Raw genomic sequence first — 21,259 nt, forward strand, 5'->3', positions numbered from 1 at the left:
ACTTTTTCATCAACTTTTGCATTTTAATGTAAACAATCATATTTCGTAATATTTTGGGTCAGAAACATTTCATAGTACTATATTATGTCTAACTATGTGAAAAAAATCAAATTGGAGTACGTCGTGCACTTGATTATATGAGTTTGTTAGAAAAACCACTTTCCTTTGCTCCTAGCGCCTTCTCGTTCGCTCTATAGCGTTTTGAGCGGATAAAGAGCACAAGTGTGCATGGAGACACAGGATGAATGGGAACTAGTTTTGTTATTGTACTTTTGATGAAAAGTCACTTTCTAGACATAAAATGTCACTTTTTTCACCTTATCATACTTTTTCATCAACTTTTGCATTTTAATGTAAACAATCATATTTCGTAATATTTTGGGTCAGAAACATTTCATAGTACTATATTATGTCTAACTATGTGAAAAAAATCAAATTGGAGTACGTCGTGCACTTGATTATATGAGTTTGTTAGAAAAACCACTTTCCTTTGCTCCTAGCGCCTTCTCGTTCGCTCTATAGCGTTTTGAGCGGATAAAGAGCACAAGTGTGCATGGAGACACAGGATGAATGGGAACTAGTTTTGTTATTGTACTTTTGATGAAAAGTCACTTTCTAGACATAAAATGTCACTTTTTTCACCTTATCATACTTTTTCATCAACTTTTGCATTTTAATGTAAACAATCATATTTCGTAATATTTTGGGTCAGAAACATTTCATAGTACTATATTATGTCTAACTATGTGAAAAAAATCAAATTGGAGTACGTCGTGCACTTGATTATATGAGTTTGTTAGAAAAACCACTTTCCTTTGCTCCTAGCGCCTTCTCGTTCGCTCTATAGCGTTTTGAGCGGATAAAGAGCACAAGTGTGCATGGAGACACAGGATGAATGGGAACTAGTTTTGTTATTGTACTTTTGATGAAAAGTCACTTTCTAGACATAAAATGTCACTTTTTTCACCTTATCATACTTTTTCATCAACTTTTGCATTTTAATGTAAACAATCATATTTCGTAATATTTTGGGTCAGAAACATTTCATAGTACTATATTATGTCTAACTATGTGAAAAAAATCAAATTGGAGTACGTCGTGCACTTGATTATATGAGTTTGTTAGAAAAACCACTTTCCTTTGCTCCTAGCGCCTTCTCGTTCGCTCTATAGCGTTTTGAGCGGATAAAGAGCACAAGTGTGCATGGAGACACAGGATGAATGGGAACTAGTTTTGTTATTGTACTTTTGATGAAAAGTCACTTTCTAGACATAAAATGTCACTTTTTTCACCTTATCATACTTTTTCATCAACTTTTGCATTTTAATGTAAACAATCATATTTCGTAATATTTTGGGTCAGAAACATTTCATAGTACTATATTATGTCTAACTATGTGAAAAAAATCAAATTGGAGTACGTCGTGCACTTGATTATATGAGTTTGTTAGAAAAACCACTTTCCTTTGCTCCTAGCGCCTTCTCGTTCGCTCTATAGCGTTTTGAGCGGATAAAGAGCACAAGTGTGCATGGAGACACAGGATGAATGGGAACTAGTTTTGTTATTGTACTTTTGATGAAAAGTCACTTTCTAGACATAAAATGTCACTTTTTTCACCTTATCATACTTTTTCATCAACTTTTGCATTTTAATGTAAACAATCATATTTCGTAATATTTTGGGTCAGAAACATTTCATAGTACTATATTATGTCTAACTATGTGAAAAAAATCAAATTGGAGTACGTCGTGCACTTGATTATATGAGTTTGTTAGAAAAACCACTTTCCTTTGCTCCTAGCGCCTTCTCGTTCGCTCTATAGCGTTTTGAGCGGATAAAGAGCACAAGTGTGCATGGAGACACAGGATGAATGGGAACTAGTTTTGTTATTGTACTTTTGATGAAAAGTCACTTTCTAGACATAAAATGTCACTTTTTTCACCTTATCATACTTTTTCATCAACTTTTGCATTTTAATGTAAACAATCATATTTCGTAATATTTTGGGTCAGAAACATTTCATAGTACTATATTATGTCTAACTATGTGAAAAAAATCAAATTGGAGTACGTCGTGCACTTGATTATATGAGTTTGTTAGAAAAACCACTTTCCTTTGCTCCTAGCGCCTTCTCGTTCGCTCTATAGCGTTTTGAGCGGATAAAGAGCACAAGTGTGCATGGAGACACAGGATGAATGGGAACTAGTTTTGTTATTGTACTTTTGATGAAAAGTCACTTTCTAGACATAAAATGTCACTTTTTTCACCTTATCATACTTTTTCATCAACTTTTGCATTTTAATGTAAACAATCATATTTCGTAATATTTTGGGTCAGAAACATTTCATAGTACTATATTATGTCTAACTATGTGAAAAAAATCAAATTGGAGTACGTCGTGCACTTGATTATATGAGTTTGTTAGAAAAACCACTTTCCTTTGCTCCTAGCGCCTTCTCGTTCGCTCTATAGCGTTTTGAGCGGATAAAGAGCACAAGTGTGCATGGAGACACAGGATGAATGGGAACTAGTTTTGTTATTGTACTTTTGATGAAAAGTCACTTTCTAGACATAAAATGTCACTTTTTTCACCTTATCATACTTTTTCATCAACTTTTGCATTTTAATGTAAACAATCATATTTCGTAATATTTTGGGTCAGAAACATTTCATAGTACTATATTATGTCTAACTATGTGAAAAAAATCAAATTGGAGTACGTCGTGCACTTGATTATATGAGTTTGTTAGAAAAACCACTTTCCTTTGCTCCTAGCGCCTTCTCGTTCGCTCTATAGCGTTTTGAGCGGATAAAGAGCACAAGTGTGCATGGAGACACAGGATGAATGGGAACTAGTTTTGTTATTGTACTTTTGATGAAAAGTCACTTTCTAGACATAAAATGTCACTTTTTTCACCTTATCATACTTTTTCATCAACTTTTGCATTTTAATGTAAACAATCATATTTCGTAATATTTTGGGTCAGAAACATTTCATAGTACTATATTATGTCTAACTATGTGAAAAAAATCAAATTGGAGTACGTCGTGCACTTGATTATATGAGTTTGTTAGAAAAACCACTTTCCTTTGCTCCTAGCGCCTTCTCGTTCGCTCTATAGCGTTTTGAGCGGATAAAGAGCACAAGTGTGCATGGAGACACAGGATGAATGGGAACTAGTTTTGTTATTGTACTTTTGATGAAAAGTCACTTTCTAGACATAAAATGTCACTTTTTTCACCTTATCATACTTTTTCATCAACTTTTGCATTTTAATGTAAACAATCATATTTCGTAATATTTTGGGTCAGAAACATTTCATAGTACTATATTATGTCTAACTATGTGAAAAAAATCAAATTGGAGTACGTCGTGCACTTGATTATATGAGTTTGTTAGAAAAACCACTTTCCTTTGCTCCTAGCGCCTTCTCGTTCGCTCTATAGCGTTTTGAGCGGATAAAGAGCACAAGTGTGCATGGAGACACAGGATGAATGGGAACTAGTTTTGTTATTGTACTTTTGATGAAAAGTCACTTTCTAGACATAAAATGTCACTTTTTTCACCTTATCATACTTTTTCATCAACTTTTGCATTTTAATGTAAACAATCATATTTCGTAATATTTTGGGTCAGAAACATTTCATAGTACTATATTATGTCTAACTATGTGAAAAAAATCAAATTGGAGTACGTCGTGCACTTGATTATATGAGTTTGTTAGAAAAACCACTTTCCTTTGCTCCTAGCGCCTTCTCGTTCGCTCTATAGCGTTTTGAGCGGATAAAGAGCACAAGTGTGCATGGAGACACAGGATGAATGGGAACTAGTTTTGTTATTGTACTTTTGATGAAAAGTCACTTTCTAGACATAAAATGTCACTTTTTTCACCTTATCATACTTTTTCATCAACTTTTGCATTTTAATGTAAACAATCATATTTCGTAATATTTTGGGTCAGAAACATTTCATAGTACTATATTATGTCTAACTATGTGAAAAAAATCAAATTGGAGTACGTCGTGCACTTGATTATATGAGTTTGTTAGAAAAACCACTTTCCTTTGCTCCTAGCGCCTTCTCGTTCGCTCTATAGCGTTTTGAGCGGATAAAGAGCACAAGTGTGCATGGAGACACAGGATGAATGGGAACTAGTTTTGTTATTGTACTTTTGATGAAAAGTCACTTTCTAGACATAAAATGTCACTTTTTTCACCTTATCATACTTTTTCATCAACTTTTGCATTTTAATGTAAACAATCATATTTCGTAATATTTTGGGTCAGAAACATTTCATAGTACTATATTATGTCTAACTATGTGAAAAAAATCAAATTGGAGTACGTCGTGCACTTGATTATATGAGTTTGTTAGAAAAACCACTTTCCTTTGCTCCTAGCGCCTTCTCGTTCGCTCTATAGCGTTTTGAGCGGATAAAGAGCACAAGTGTGCATGGAGACACAGGATGAATGGGAACTAGTTTTGTTATTGTACTTTTGATGAAAAGTCACTTTCTAGACATAAAATGTCACTTTTTTCACCTTATCATACTTTTTCATCAACTTTTGCATTTTAATGTAAACAATCATATTTCGTAATATTTTGGGTCAGAAACATTTCATAGTACTATATTATGTCTAACTATGTGAAAAAAATCAAATTGGAGTACGTCGTGCACTTGATTATATGAGTTTGTTAGAAAAACCACTTTCCTTTGCTCCTAGCGCCTTCTCGTTCGCTCTATAGCGTTTTGAGCGGATAAAGAGCACAAGTGTGCATGGAGACACAGGATGAATGGGAACTAGTTTTGTTATTGTACTTTTGATGAAAAGTCACTTTCTAGACATAAAATGTCACTTTTTTCACCTTATCATACTTTTTCATCAACTTTTGCATTTTAATGTAAACAATCATATTTCGTAATATTTTGGGTCAGAAACATTTCATAGTACTATATTATGTCTAACTATGTGAAAAAAATCAAATTGGAGTACGTCGTGCACTTGATTATATGAGTTTGTTAGAAAAACCACTTTCCTTTGCTCCTAGCGCCTTCTCGTTCGCTCTATAGCGTTTTGAGCGGATAAAGAGCACAAGTGTGCATGGAGACACAGGATGAATGGGAACTAGTTTTGTTATTGTACTTTTGATGAAAAGTCACTTTCTAGACATAAAATGTCACTTTTTTCACCTTATCATACTTTTTCATCAACTTTTGCATTTTAATGTAAACAATCATATTTCGTAATATTTTGGGTCAGAAACATTTCATAGTACTATATTATGTCTAACTATGTGAAAAAAATCAAATTGGAGTACGTCGTGCACTTGATTATATGAGTTTGTTAGAAAAACCACTTTCCTTTGCTCCTAGCGCCTTCTCGTTCGCTCTATAGCGTTTTGAGCGGATAAAGAGCACAAGTGTGCATGGAGACACAGGATGAATGGGAACTAGTTTTGTTATTGTACTTTTGATGAAAAGTCACTTTCTAGACATAAAATGTCACTTTTTTCACCTTATCATACTTTTTCATCAACTTTTGCATTTTAATGTAAACAATCATATTTCGTAATATTTTGGGTCAGAAACATTTCATAGTACTATATTATGTCTAACTATGTGAAAAAAATCAAATTGGAGTACGTCGTGCACTTGATTATATGAGTTTGTTAGAAAAACCACTTTCCTTTGCTCCTAGCGCCTTCTCGTTCGCTCTATAGCGTTTTGAGCGGATAAAGAGCACAAGTGTGCATGGAGACACAGGATGAATGGGAACTAGTTTTGTTATTGTACTTTTGATGAAAAGTCACTTTCTAGACATAAAATGTCACTTTTTTCACCTTATCATACTTTTTCATCAACTTTTGCATTTTAATGTAAACAATCATATTTCGTAATATTTTGGGTCAGAAACATTTCATAGTACTATATTATGTCTAACTATGTGAAAAAAATCAAATTGGAGTACGTCGTGCACTTGATTATATGAGTTTGTTAGAAAAACCACTTTCCTTTGCTCCTAGCGCCTTCTCGTTCGCTCTATAGCGTTTTGAGCGGATAAAGAGCACAAGTGTGCATGGAGACACAGGATGAATGGGAACTAGTTTTGTTATTGTACTTTTGATGAAAAGTCACTTTCTAGACATAAAATGTCACTTTTTTCACCTTATCATACTTTTTCATCAACTTTTGCATTTTAATGTAAACAATCATATTTCGTAATATTTTGGGTCAGAAACATTTCATAGTACTATATTATGTCTAACTATGTGAAAAAAATCAAATTGGAGTACGTCGTGCACTTGATTATATGAGTTTGTTAGAAAAACCACTTTCCTTTGCTCCTAGCGCCTTCTCGTTCGCTCTATAGCGTTTTGAGCGGATAAAGAGCACAAGTGTGCATGGAGACACAGGATGAATGGGAACTAGTTTTGTTATTGTACTTTTGATGAAAAGTCACTTTCTAGACATAAAATGTCACTTTTTTCACCTTATCATACTTTTTCATCAACTTTTGCATTTTAATGTAAACAATCATATTTCGTAATATTTTGGGTCAGAAACATTTCATAGTACTATATTATGTCTAACTATGTGAAAAAAATCAAATTGGAGTACGTCGTGCACTTGATTATATGAGTTTGTTAGAAAAACCACTTTCCTTTGCTCCTAGCGCCTTCTCGTTCGCTCTATAGCGTTTTGAGCGGATAAAGAGCACAAGTGTGCATGGAGACACAGGATGAATGGGAACTAGTTTTGTTATTGTACTTTTGATGAAAAGTCACTTTCTAGACATAAAATGTCACTTTTTTCACCTTATCATACTTTTTCATCAACTTTTGCATTTTAATGTAAACAATCATATTTCGTAATATTTTGGGTCAGAAACATTTCATAGTACTATATTATGTCTAACTATGTGAAAAAAATCAAATTGGAGTACGTCGTGCACTTGATTATATGAGTTTGTTAGAAAAACCACTTTCCTTTGCTCCTAGCGCCTTCTCGTTCGCTCTATAGCGTTTTGAGCGGATAAAGAGCACAAGTGTGCATGGAGACACAGGATGAATGGGAACTAGTTTTGTTATTGTACTTTTGATGAAAAGTCACTTTCTAGACATAAAATGTCACTTTTTTCACCTTATCATACTTTTTCATCAACTTTTGCATTTTAATGTAAACAATCATATTTCGTAATATTTTGGGTCAGAAACATTTCATAGTACTATATTATGTCTAACTATGTGAAAAAAATCAAATTGGAGTACGTCGTGCACTTGATTATATGAGTTTGTTAGAAAAACCACTTTCCTTTGCTCCTAGCGCCTTCTCGTTCGCTCTATAGCGTTTTGAGCGGATAAAGAGCACAAGTGTGCATGGAGACACAGGATGAATGGGAACTAGTTTTGTTATTGTACTTTTGATGAAAAGTCACTTTCTAGACATAAAATGTCACTTTTTTCACCTTATCATACTTTTTCATCAACTTTTGCATTTTAATGTAAACAATCATATTTCGTAATATTTTGGGTCAGAAACATTTCATAGTACTATATTATGTCTAACTATGTGAAAAAAATCAAATTGGAGTACGTCGTGCACTTGATTATATGAGTTTGTTAGAAAAACCACTTTCCTTTGCTCCTAGCGCCTTCTCGTTCGCTCTATAGCGTTTTGAGCGGATAAAGAGCACAAGTGTGCATGGAGACACAGGATGAATGGGAACTAGTTTTGTTATTGTACTTTTGATGAAAAGTCACTTTCTAGACATAAAATGTCACTTTTTTCACCTTATCATACTTTTTCATCAACTTTTGCATTTTAATGTAAACAATCATATTTCGTAATATTTTGGGTCAGAAACATTTCATAGTACTATATTATGTCTAACTATGTGAAAAAAATCAAATTGGAGTACGTCGTGCACTTGATTATATGAGTTTGTTAGAAAAACCACTTTCCTTTGCTCCTAGCGCCTTCTCGTTCGCTCTATAGCGTTTTGAGCGGATAAAGAGCACAAGTGTGCATGGAGACACAGGATGAATGGGAACTAGTTTTGTTATTGTACTTTTGATGAAAAGTCACTTTCTAGACATAAAATGTCACTTTTTTCACCTTATCATACTTTTTCATCAACTTTTGCATTTTAATGTAAACAATCATATTTCGTAATATTTTGGGTCAGAAACATTTCATAGTACTATATTATGTCTAACTATGTGAAAAAAATCAAATTGGAGTACGTCGTGCACTTGATTATATGAGTTTGTTAGAAAAACCACTTTCCTTTGCTCCTAGCGCCTTCTCGTTCGCTCTATAGCGTTTTGAGCGGATAAAGAGCACAAGTGTGCATGGAGACACAGGATGAATGGGAACTAGTTTTGTTATTGTACTTTTGATGAAAAGTCACTTTCTAGACATAAAATGTCACTTTTTTCACCTTATCATACTTTTTCATCAACTTTTGCATTTTAATGTAAACAATCATATTTCGTAATATTTTGGGTCAGAAACATTTCATAGTACTATATTATGTCTAACTATGTGAAAAAAATCAAATTGGAGTACGTCGTGCACTTGATTATATGAGTTTGTTAGAAAAACCACTTTCCTTTGCTCCTAGCGCCTTCTCGTTCGCTCTATAGCGTTTTGAGCGGATAAAGAGCACAAGTGTGCATGGAGACACAGGATGAATGGGAACTAGTTTTGTTATTGTACTTTTGATGAAAAGTCACTTTCTAGACATAAAATGTCACTTTTTTCACCTTATCATACTTTTTCATCAACTTTTGCATTTTAATGTAAACAATCATATTTCGTAATATTTTGGGTCAGAAACATTTCATAGTACTATATTATGTCTAACTATGTGAAAAAAATCAAATTGGAGTACGTCGTGCACTTGATTATATGAGTTTGTTAGAAAAACCACTTTCCTTTGCTCCTAGCGCCTTCTCGTTCGCTCTATAGCGTTTTGAGCGGATAAAGAGCACAAGTGTGCATGGAGACACAGGATGAATGGGAACTAGTTTTGTTATTGTACTTTTGATGAAAAGTCACTTTCTAGACATAAAATGTCACTTTTTTCACCTTATCATACTTTTTCATCAACTTTTGCATTTTAATGTAAACAATCATATTTCGTAATATTTTGGGTCAGAAACATTTCATAGTACTATATTATGTCTAACTATGTGAAAAAAATCAAATTGGAGTACGTCGTGCACTTGATTATATGAGTTTGTTAGAAAAACCACTTTCCTTTGCTCCTAGCGCCTTCTCGTTCGCTCTATAGCGTTTTGAGCGGATAAAGAGCACAAGTGTGCATGGAGACACAGGATGAATGGGAACTAGTTTTGTTATTGTACTTTTGATGAAAAGTCACTTTCTAGACATAAAATGTCACTTTTTTCACCTTATCATACTTTTTCATCAACTTTTGCATTTTAATGTAAACAATCATATTTCGTAATATTTTGGGTCAGAAACATTTCATAGTACTATATTATGTCTAACTATGTGAAAAAAATCAAATTGGAGTACGTCGTGCACTTGATTATATGAGTTTGTTAGAAAAACCACTTTCCTTTGCTCCTAGCGCCTTCTCGTTCGCTCTATAGCGTTTTGAGCGGATAAAGAGCACAAGTGTGCATGGAGACACAGGATGAATGGGAACTAGTTTTGTTATTGTACTTTTGATGAAAAGTCACTTTCTAGACATAAAATGTCACTTTTTTCACCTTATCATACTTTTTCATCAACTTTTGCATTTTAATGTAAACAATCATATTTCGTAATATTTTGGGTCAGAAACATTTCATAGTACTATATTATGTCTAACTATGTGAAAAAAATCAAATTGGAGTACGTCGTGCACTTGATTATATGAGTTTGTTAGAAAAACCACTTTCCTTTGCTCCTAGCGCCTTCTCGTTCGCTCTATAGCGTTTTGAGCGGATAAAGAGCACAAGTGTGCATGGAGACACAGGATGAATGGGAACTAGTTTTGTTATTGTACTTTTGATGAAAAGTCACTTTCTAGACATAAAATGTCACTTTTTTCACCTTATCATACTTTTTCATCAACTTTTGCATTTTAATGTAAACAATCATATTTCGTAATATTTTGGGTCAGAAACATTTCATAGTACTATATTATGTCTAACTATGTGAAAAAAATCAAATTGGAGTACGTCGTGCACTTGATTATATGAGTTTGTTAGAAAAACCACTTTCCTTTGCTCCTAGCGCCTTCTCGTTCGCTCTATAGCGTTTTGAGCGGATAAAGAGCACAAGTGTGCATGGAGACACAGGATGAATGGGAACTAGTTTTGTTATTGTACTTTTGATGAAAAGTCACTTTCTAGACATAAAATGTCACTTTTTTCACCTTATCATACTTTTTCATCAACTTTTGCATTTTAATGTAAACAATCATATTTCGTAATATTTTGGGTCAGAAACATTTCATAGTACTATATTATGTCTAACTATGTGAAAAAAATCAAATTGGAGTACGTCGTGCACTTGATTATATGAGTTTGTTAGAAAAACCACTTTCCTTTGCTCCTAGCGCCTTCTCGTTCGCTCTATAGCGTTTTGAGCGGATAAAGAGCACAAGTGTGCATGGAGACACAGGATGAATGGGAACTAGTTTTGTTATTGTACTTTTGATGAAAAGTCACTTTCTAGACATAAAATGTCACTTTTTTCACCTTATCATACTTTTTCATCAACTTTTGCATTTTAATGTAAACAATCATATTTCGTAATATTTTGGGTCAGAAACATTTCATAGTACTATATTATGTCTAACTATGTGAAAAAAATCAAATTGGAGTACGTCGTGCACTTGATTATATGAGTTTGTTAGAAAAACCACTTTCCTTTGCTCCTAGCGCCTTCTCGTTCGCTCTATAGCGTTTTGAGCGGATAAAGAGCACAAGTGTGCATGGAGACACAGGATGAATGGGAACTAGTTTTGTTATTGTACTTTTGATGAAAAGTCACTTTCTAGACATAAAATGTCACTTTTTTCACCTTATCATACTTTTTCATCAACTTTTGCATTTTAATGTAAACAATCATATTTCGTAATATTTTGGGTCAGAAACATTTCATAGTACTATATTATGTCTAACTATGTGAAAAAAATCAAATTGGAGTACGTCGTGCACTTGATTATATGAGTTTGTTAGAAAAACCACTTTCCTTTGCTCCTAGCGCCTTCTCGTTCGCTCTATAGCGTTTTGAGCGGATAAAGAGCACAAGTGTGCATGGAGACACAGGATGAATGGGAACTAGTTTTGTTATTGTACTTTTGATGAAAAGTCACTTTCTAGACATAAAATGTCACTTTTTTCACCTTATCATACTTTTTCATCAACTTTTGCATTTTAATGTAAACAATCATATTTCGTAATATTTTGGGTCAGAAACATTTCATAGTACTATATTATGTCTAACTATGTGAAAAAAATCAAATTGGAGTACGTCGTGCACTTGATTATATGAGTTTGTTAGAAAAACCACTTTCCTTTGCTCCTAGCGCCTTCTCGTTCGCTCTATAGCGTTTTGAGCGGATAAAGAGCACAAGTGTGCATGGAGACACAGGATGAATGGGAACTAGTTTTGTTATTGTACTTTTGATGAAAAGTCACTTTCTAGACATAAAATGTCACTTTTTTCACCTTATCATACTTTTTCATCAACTTTTGCATTTTAATGTAAACAATCATATTTCGTAATATTTTGGGTCAGAAACATTTCATAGTACTATATTATGTCTAACTATGTGAAAAAAATCAAATTGGAGTACGTCGTGCACTTGATTATATGAGTTTGTTAGAAAAACCACTTTCCTTTGCTCCTAGCGCCTTCTCGTTCGCTCTATAGCGTTTTGAGCGGATAAAGAGCACAAGTGTGCATGGAGACACAGGATGAATGGGAACTAGTTTTGTTATTGTACTTTTGATGAAAAGTCACTTTCTAGACATAAAATGTCACTTTTTTCACCTTATCATACTTTTTCATCAACTTTTGCATTTTAATGTAAACAATCATATTTCGTAATATTTTGGGTCAGAAACATTTCATAGTACTATATTATGTCTAACTATGTGAAAAAAATCAAATTGGAGTACGTCGTGCACTTGATTATATGAGTTTGTTAGAAAAACCACTTTCCTTTGCTCCTAGCGCCTTCTCGTTCGCTCTATAGCGTTTTGAGCGGATAAAGAGCACAAGTGTGCATGGAGACACAGGATGAATGGGAACTAGTTTTGTTATTGTACTTTTGATGAAAAGTCACTTTCTAGACATAAAATGTCACTTTTTTCACCTTATCATACTTTTTCATCAACTTTTGCATTTTAATGTAAACAATCATATTTCGTAATATTTTGGGTCAGAAACATTTCATAGTACTATATTATGTCTAACTATGTGAAAAAAATCAAATTGGAGTACGTCGTGCACTTGATTATATGAGTTTGTTAGAAAAACCACTTTCCTTTGCTCCTAGCGCCTTCTCGTTCGCTCTATAGCGTTTTGAGCGGATAAAGAGCACAAGTGTGCATGGAGACACAGGATGAATGGGAACTAGTTTTGTTATTGTACTTTTGATGAAAAGTCACTTTCTAGACATAAAATGTCACTTTTTTCACCTTATCATACTTTTTCATCAACTTTTGCATTTTAATGTAAACAATCATATTTCGTAATATTTTGGGTCAGAAACATTTCATAGTACTATATTATGTCTAACTATGTGAAAAAAATCAAATTGGAGTACGTCGTGCACTTGATTATATGAGTTTGTTAGAAAAACCACTTTCCTTTGCTCCTAGCGCCTTCTCGTTCGCTCTATAGCGTTTTGAGCGGATAAAGAGCACAAGTGTGCATGGAGACACAGGATGAATGGGAACTAGTTTTGTTATTGTACTTTTGATGAAAAGTCACTTTCTAGACATAAAATGTCACTTTTTTCACCTTATCATACTTTTTCATCAACTTTTGCATTTTAATGTAAACAATCATATTTCGTAATATTTTGGGTCAGAAACATTTCATAGTACTATATTATGTCTAACTATGTGAAAAAAATCAAATTGGAGTACGTCGTGCACTTGATTATATGAGTTTGTTAGAAAAACCACTTTCCTTTGCTCCTAGCGCCTTCTCGTTCGCTCTATAGCGTTTTGAGCGGATAAAGAGCACAAGTGTGCATGGAGACACAGGATGAATGGGAACTAGTTTTGTTATTGTACTTTTGATGAAAAGTCACTTTCTAGACATAAAATGTCACTTTTTTCACCTTATCATACTTTTTCATCAACTTTTGCATTTTAATGTAAACAATCATATTTCGTAATATTTTGGGTCAGAAACATTTCATAGTACTATATTATGTCTAACTATGTGAAAAAAATCAAATTGGAGTACGTCGTGCACTTGATTATATGAGTTTGTTAGAAAAACCACTTTCCTTTGCTCCTAGCGCCTTCTCGTTCGCTCTATAGCGTTTTGAGCGGATAAAGAGCACAAGTGTGCATGGAGACACAGGATGAATGGGAACTAGTTTTGTTATTGTACTTTTGATGAAAAGTCACTTTCTAGACATAAAATGTCACTTTTTTCACCTTATCATACTTTTTCATCAACTTTTGCATTTTAATGTAAACAATCATATTTCGTAATATTTTGGGTCAGAAACATTTCATAGTACTATATTATGTCTAACTATGTGAAAAAAATCAAATTGGAGTACGTCGTGCACTTGATTATATGAGTTTGTTAGAAAAACCACTTTCCTTTGCTCCTAGCGCCTTCTCGTTCGCTCTATAGCGTTTTGAGCGGATAAAGAGCACAAGTGTGCATGGAGACACAGGATGAATGGGAACTAGTTTTGTTATTGTACTTTTGATGAAAAGTCACTTTCTAGACATAAAATGTCACTTTTTTCACCTTATCATACTTTTTCATCAACTTTTGCATTTTAATGTAAACAATCATATTTCGTAATATTTTGGGTCAGAAACATTTCATAGTACTATATTATGTCTAACTATGTGAAAAAAATCAAATTGGAGTACGTCGTGCACTTGATTATATGAGTTTGTTAGAAAAACCACTTTCCTTTGCTCCTAGCGCCTTCTCGTTCGCTCTATAGCGTTTTGAGCGGATAAAGAGCACAAGTGTGCATGGAGACACAGGATGAATGGGAACTAGTTTTGTTATTGTACTTTTGATGAAAAGTCACTTTCTAGACATAAAATGTCACTTTTTTCACCTTATCATACTTTTTCATCAACTTTTGCATTTTAATGTAAACAATCATATTTCGTAATATTTTGGGTCAGAAACATTTCATAGTACTATATTATGTCTAACTATGTGAAAAAAATCAAATTGGAGTACGTCGTGCACTTGATTATATGAGTTTGTTAGAAAAACCACTTTCCTTTGCTCCTAGCGCCTTCTCGTTCGCTCTATAGCGTTTTGAGCGGATAAAGAGCACAAGTGTGCATGGAGACACAGGATGAATGGGAACTAGTTTTGTTATTGTACTTTTGATGAAAAGTCACTTTCTAGACATAAAATGTCACTTTTTTCACCTTATCATACTTTTTCATCAACTTTTGCATTTTAATGTAAACAATCATATTTCGTAATATTTTGGGTCAGAAACATTTCATAGTACTATATTATGTCTAACTATGTGAAAAAAATCAAATTGGAGTACGTCGTGCACTTGATTATATGAGTTTGTTAGAAAAACCACTTTCCTTTGCTCCTAGCGCCTTCTCGTTCGCTCTATAGCGTTTTGAGCGGATAAAGAGCACAAGTGTGCATGGAGACACAGGATGAATGGGAACTAGTTTTGTTATTGTACTTTTGATGAAAAGTCACTTTCTAGACATAAAATGTCACTTTTTTCACCTTATCATACTTTTTCATCAACTTTTGCATTTTAATGTAAACAATCATATTTCGTAATATTTTGGGTCAGAAACATTTCATAGTACTATATTATGTCTAACTATGTGAAAAAAATCAAATTGGAGTACGTCGTGCACTTGATTATATGAGTTTGTTAGAAAAACCACTTTCCTTTGCTCCTAGCGCCTTCTCGTTCGCTCTATAGCGTTTTGAGCGGATAAAGAGCACAAGTGTGCATGGAGACACAGGATGAATGGGAACTAGTTTTGTTATTGTACTTTTGATGAAAAGTCACTTTCTAGACATAAAATGTCACTTTTTTCACCTTATCATACTTTTTCATCAACTTTTGCATTTTAATGTAAACAATCATATTTCGTAATATTTTGGGTCAGAAACATTTCATAGTACTATATTATGTCTAACTATGTGAAAAAAATCAAATTGGAGTACGTCGTGCACTTGATTATATGAGTTTGTTAGAAAAACCACTTTCCTTTGCTCCTAGCGCCTTCTCGTTCGCTCTATAGCGTTTTGAGCGGATAAAGAGCACAAGTGTGCATGGAGACACAGGATGAATGGGAACTAGTTTTGTTATTGTACTTTTGATGAAAAGTCACTTTCTAGACATAAAATGTCACTTTTTTCACCTTATCATACTTTTTCATCAACTTTTGCATTTTAATGTAAACAATCATATTTCGTAATATTTTGGGTCAGAAACATTTCATAGTACTATATTATGTCTAACTATGTGAAAAAAATCAAATTGGAGTACGTCGTGCACTTGATTATATGAGTTTGTTAGAAAAACCACTTTCCTTTGCTCCTAGCGCCTTCTCGTTCGCTCTATAGCGTTTTGAGCGGATAAAGAGCACAAGTGTGCATGGAGACACAGGATGAATGGGAACTAGTTTTGTTATTGTACTTTTGATGAAAAGTCACTTTCTAGACATAAAATGTCACTTTTTTCACCTTATCATACTTTTTCATCAACTTTTGCATTTTAATGTAAACAATCATATTTCGTAATATTTTGGGTCAGAAACATTTCATAGTACTATATTATGTCTAACTATGTGAAAAAAATCAAATTGGAGTACGTCGTGCACTTGATTATATGAGTTTGTTAGAAAAACCACTTTCCTTTGCTCCTAGCGCCTTCTCGTTCGCTCTATAGCGTTTTGAGCGGATAAAGAGCACAAGTGTGCATGGAGACACAGGATGAATGGGAACTAGTTTTGTTATTGTACTTTTGATGAAAAGTCACTTTCTAGACATAAAATGTCACTTTTTTCACCTTATCATACTTTTTCATCAACTTTTGCATTTTAATGTAAACAATCATATTTCGTAATATTTTGGGTCAGAAACATTTCATAGTACTATATTATGTCTAACTATGTGAAAAAAATCAAATTGGAGTACGTCGTGCACTTGATTATATGAGTTTGTTAGAAAAACCACTTTCCTTTGCTCCTAGCGCCTTCTCGTTCGCTCTATAGCGTTTTGAGCGGATAAAGAGCACAAGTGTGCATGGAGACACAGGATGAATGGGAACTAGTTTTGTTATTGTACTTTTGATGAAAAGTCACTTTCTAGACATAAAATGTCACTTTTTTCACCTTATCATACTTTTTCATCAACTTTTGCATTTTAATGTAAACAATCATATTTCGTAATATTTTGGGTCAGAAACATTTCATAGTACTATATTATGTCTAACTATGTGAAAAAAATCAAATTGGAGTACGTCGTGCACTTGATTATATGAGTTTGTTAGAAAAACCACTTTCCTTTGCTCCTAGCGCCTTCTCGTTCGCTCTATAGCGTTTTGAGCGGATAAAGAGCACAAGTGTGCATGGAGACACAGGATGAATGGGAACTAGTTTTGTTATTGTACTTTTGATGAAAAGTCACTTTCTAGACATAAAATGTCACTTTTTTCACCTTATCATACTTTTTCATCAACTTTTGCATTTTAATGTAAACAATCATATTTCGTAATATTTTGGGTCAGAAACATTTCATAGTACTATATTATGTCTAACTATGTGAAAAAAATCAAATTGGAGTACGTCGTGCACTTGATTATATGAGTTTGTTAGAAAAACCACTTTCCTTTGCTCCTAGCGCCTTCTCGTTCGCTCTATAGCGTTTTGAGCGGATAAAGAGCACAAGTGTGCATGGAGACACAGGATGAATGGGAACTAGTTTTGTTATTGTACTTTTGATGAAAAGTCACTTTCTAGACATAAAATGTCACTTTTTTCACCTTATCATACTTTTTCATCAACTTTTGCATTTTAATGTAAACAATCATATTTCGTAATATTTTGGGTCAGAAACATTTCATAGTACTATATTATGTCTAACTATGTGAAAAAAATCAAATTGGAGTACGTCGTGCACTTGATTATATGAGTTTGTTAGAAAAACCACTTTCCTTTGCTCCTAGCGCCTTCTCGTTCGCTCTATAGCGTTTTGAGCGGATAAAGAGCACAAGTGTGCATGGAGACACAGGATGAATGGGAACTAGTTTTGTTATTGTACTTTTGATGAAAAGTCACTTTCTAGACATAAAATGTCACTTTTTTCACCTTATCATACTTTTTCATCAACTTTTGCATTTTAATGTAAACAATCATATTTCGTAATATTTTGGGTCAGAAACATTTCATAGTACTATATTATGTCTAACTATGTGAAAAAAATCAAATTGGAGTACGTCGTGCACTTGATTATATGAGTTTGTTAGAAAAACCACTTTCCTTTGCTCCTAGCGCCTTCTCGTTCGCTCTATAGCGTTTTGAGCGGATAAAGAGCACAAGTGTGCATGGAGACACAGGATGAATGGGAACTAGTTTTGTTATTGTACTTTTGATGAAAAGTCACTTTCTAGACATAAAATGTCACTTTTTTCACCTTATCATACTTTTTCATCAACTTTTGCATTTTAATGTAAACAATCATATTTCGTAATATTTTGGGTCAGAAACATTTCATAGTACTATATTATGTCTAACTATGTGAAAAAAATCAAATTGGAGTACGTCGTGCACTTGATTATATGAGTTTGTTAGAAAAACCACTTTCCTTTGCTCCTAGCGCCTTCTCGTTCGCTCTATAGCGTTTTGAGCGGATAAAGAGCACAAGTGTGCATGGAGACACAGGATGAATGGGAACTAGTTTTGTTATTGTACTTTTGATGAAAAGTCACTTTCTAGACATAAAATGTCACTTTTTTCACCTTATCATACTTTTTCATCAACTTTTGCATTTTAATGTAAACAATCATATTTCGTAATATTTTGGGTCAGAAACATTTCATAGTACTATATTATGTCTAACTATGTGAAAAAAATCAAATTGGAGTACGTCGTGCACTTGATTATATGAGTTTGTTAGAAAAACCACTTTCCTTTGCTCCTAGCGCCTTCTCGTTCGCTCTATAGCGTTTTGAGCGGATAAAGAGCACAAGTGTGCATGGAGACACAGGATGAATGGGAACTAGTTTTGTTATTGTACTTTTGATGAAAAGTCACTTTCTAGACATAAAATGTCACTTTTTTCACCTTATCATACTTTTTCATCAACTTTTGCATTTTAATGTAAACAATCATATTTCGTAATATTTTGGGTCAGAAACATTTCATAGTACTATATTATGTCTAACTATGTGAAAAAAATCAAATTGGAGTACGTCGTGCACTTGATTATATGAGTTTGTTAGAAAAACCACTTTCCTTTGCTCCTAGCGCCTTCTCGTTCGCTCTATAGCGTTTTGAGCGGATAAAGAGCACAAGTGTGCATGGAGACACAGGATGAATGGGAACTAGTTTTGTTATTGTACTTTTGATGAAAAGTCACTTTCTAGACATAAAATGTCACTTTTTTCACCTTATCATACTTTTTCATCAACTTTTGCATTTTAATGTAAACAATCATATTTCGTAATATTTTGGGTCAGAAACATTTCATAGTACTATATTATGTCTAACTATGTGAAAAAAATCAAATTGGAGTACGTCGTGCACTTGATTATATGAGTTTGTTAGAAAAACCACTTTCCTTTGCTCCTAGCGCCTTCTCGTTCGCTCTATAGCGTTTTGAGCGGATAAAGAGCACAAGTGTGCATGGAGACACAGGATGAATGGGAACTAGTTTTGTTATTGTACTTTTGATGAAAAGTCACTTTCTAGACATAAAATGTCACTTTTTTCACCTTATCATACTTTTTCATCAACTTTTGCATTTTAATGTAAACAATCATATTTCGTAATATTTTGGGTCAGAAACATTTCATAGTACTATATTATGTCTAACTATGTGAAAAAAATCAAATTGGAGTACGTCGTGCACTTGATTATATGAGTTTGTTAGAAAAACCACTTTCCTTTGCTCCTAGCGCCTTCTCGTTCGCTCTATAGCGTTTTGAGCGGATAAAGAGCACAAGTGTGCATGGAGACACAGGATGAATGGGAACTAGTTTTGTTATTGTACTTTTGATGAAAAGTCACTTTCTAGACATAAAATGTCACTTTTTTCACCTTATCATACTTTTTCATCAACTTTTGCATTTTAATGTAAACAATCATATTTCGTAATATTTTGGGTCAGAAACATTTCATAGTACTATATTATGTCTAACTATGTGAAAAAAATCAAATTGGAGTACGTCGTGCACTTGATTATATGAGTTTGTTAGAAAAACCACTTTCCTTTGCTCCTAGCGCCTTCTCGTTCGCTCTATAGCGTTTTGAGCGGATAAAGAGCACAAGTGTGCATGGAGACACAGGATGAATGGGAACTAGTTTTGTTATTGTACTTTTGATGAAAAGTCACTTTCTAGACATAAAATGTCACTTTTTTCACCTTATCATACTTTTTCATCAACTTTTGCATTTTAATGTAAACAATCATATTTCGTAATATTTTGGGTCAGAAACATTTCATAGTACTATATTATGTCTAACTATGTGAAAAAAATCAAATTGGAGTACGTCGTGCACTTGATTATATGAGTTTGTTAGAAAAACCACTTTCCTTTGCTCCTAGCGCCTTCTCGTTCGCTCTATAGCGTTTTGAGCGGATAAAGAGCACAAGTGTGCATGGAGACACAGGATGAATGGGAACTAGTTTTGTTATTGTACTTTTGATGAAAAGTCACTTTCTAGACATAAAATGTCACTTTTTTCACCTTATCATACTTTTTCATCAACTTTTGCATTTTAATGTAAACAATCATATTTCGTAATATTTTGGGTCAGAAACATTTCATAGTACTATATTATGTCTAACTATGTGAAAAAAATCAAATTGGAGTACGTCGTGCACTTGATTATATGAGTTTGTTAGAAAAACCACTTTCCTTTGCTCCTAGCGCCTTCTCGTTCGCTCTATAGCGTTTTGAGCGGATAAAGAGCACAAGTGTGCATGGAGACACAGGATGAATGGGAACTAGTTTTGTTATTGTACTTTTGATGAAAAGTCACTTTCTAGACATAAAATGTCACTTTTTTCACCTTATCATACTTTTTCATCAACTTTTGCATTTTAATGTAAACAATCATATTTCGTAATATTTTGGGTCAGAAACATTTCATAGTACTATATTATGTCTAACTATGTGAAAAAAATCAAATTGGAGTACGTCGTGCACTTGATTATATGAGTTTGTTAGAAAAACCACTTTCCTTTGCTCCTAGCGCCTTCTCGTTCGCTCTATAGCGTTTTGAGCGGATAAAGAGCACAAGTGTGCATGGAGACACAGGATGAATGGGAACTAGTTTTGTTATTGTACTTTTGATGAAAAGTCACTTTCTAGACATAAAATGTCACTTTTTTCACCTTATCATACTTTTTCATCAACTTTTGCATTTTAATGTAAACAATCATATTTCGTAATATTTTGGGTCAGAAACATTTCATAGTACTATATTATGTCTAACTATGTGAAAAAAATCAAATTGGAGTACGTCGTGCACTTGATTATATGAGTTTGTTAGAAAAACCACTTTCCTTTGCTCCTAGCGCCTTCTCGTTCGCTCTATAGCGTTTTGAGCGGATAAAGAGCACAAGTGTGCATGGAGACACAGGATGAATGGGAACTAGTTTTGTTATTGTACTTTTGATGAAAAGTCACTTTCTAGACATAAAATGTCACTTTTTTCACCTTATCATACTTTTTCATCAACTTTTGCATTTTAATGTAAACAATCATATTTCGTAATATTTTGGGTCAGAAACATTTCATAGTACTATATTATGTCTAACTATGTGAAAAAAATCAAATTGGAGTACGTCGTGCACTTGAT

This window comes from Ictalurus punctatus, chromosome 16 (genome assembly GCF_001660625.3).
Source record: "Ictalurus punctatus breed USDA103 chromosome 16, Coco_2.0, whole genome shotgun sequence".
Taxonomy (NCBI): domain Eukaryota; kingdom Metazoa; phylum Chordata; class Actinopteri; order Siluriformes; family Ictaluridae; genus Ictalurus; species Ictalurus punctatus.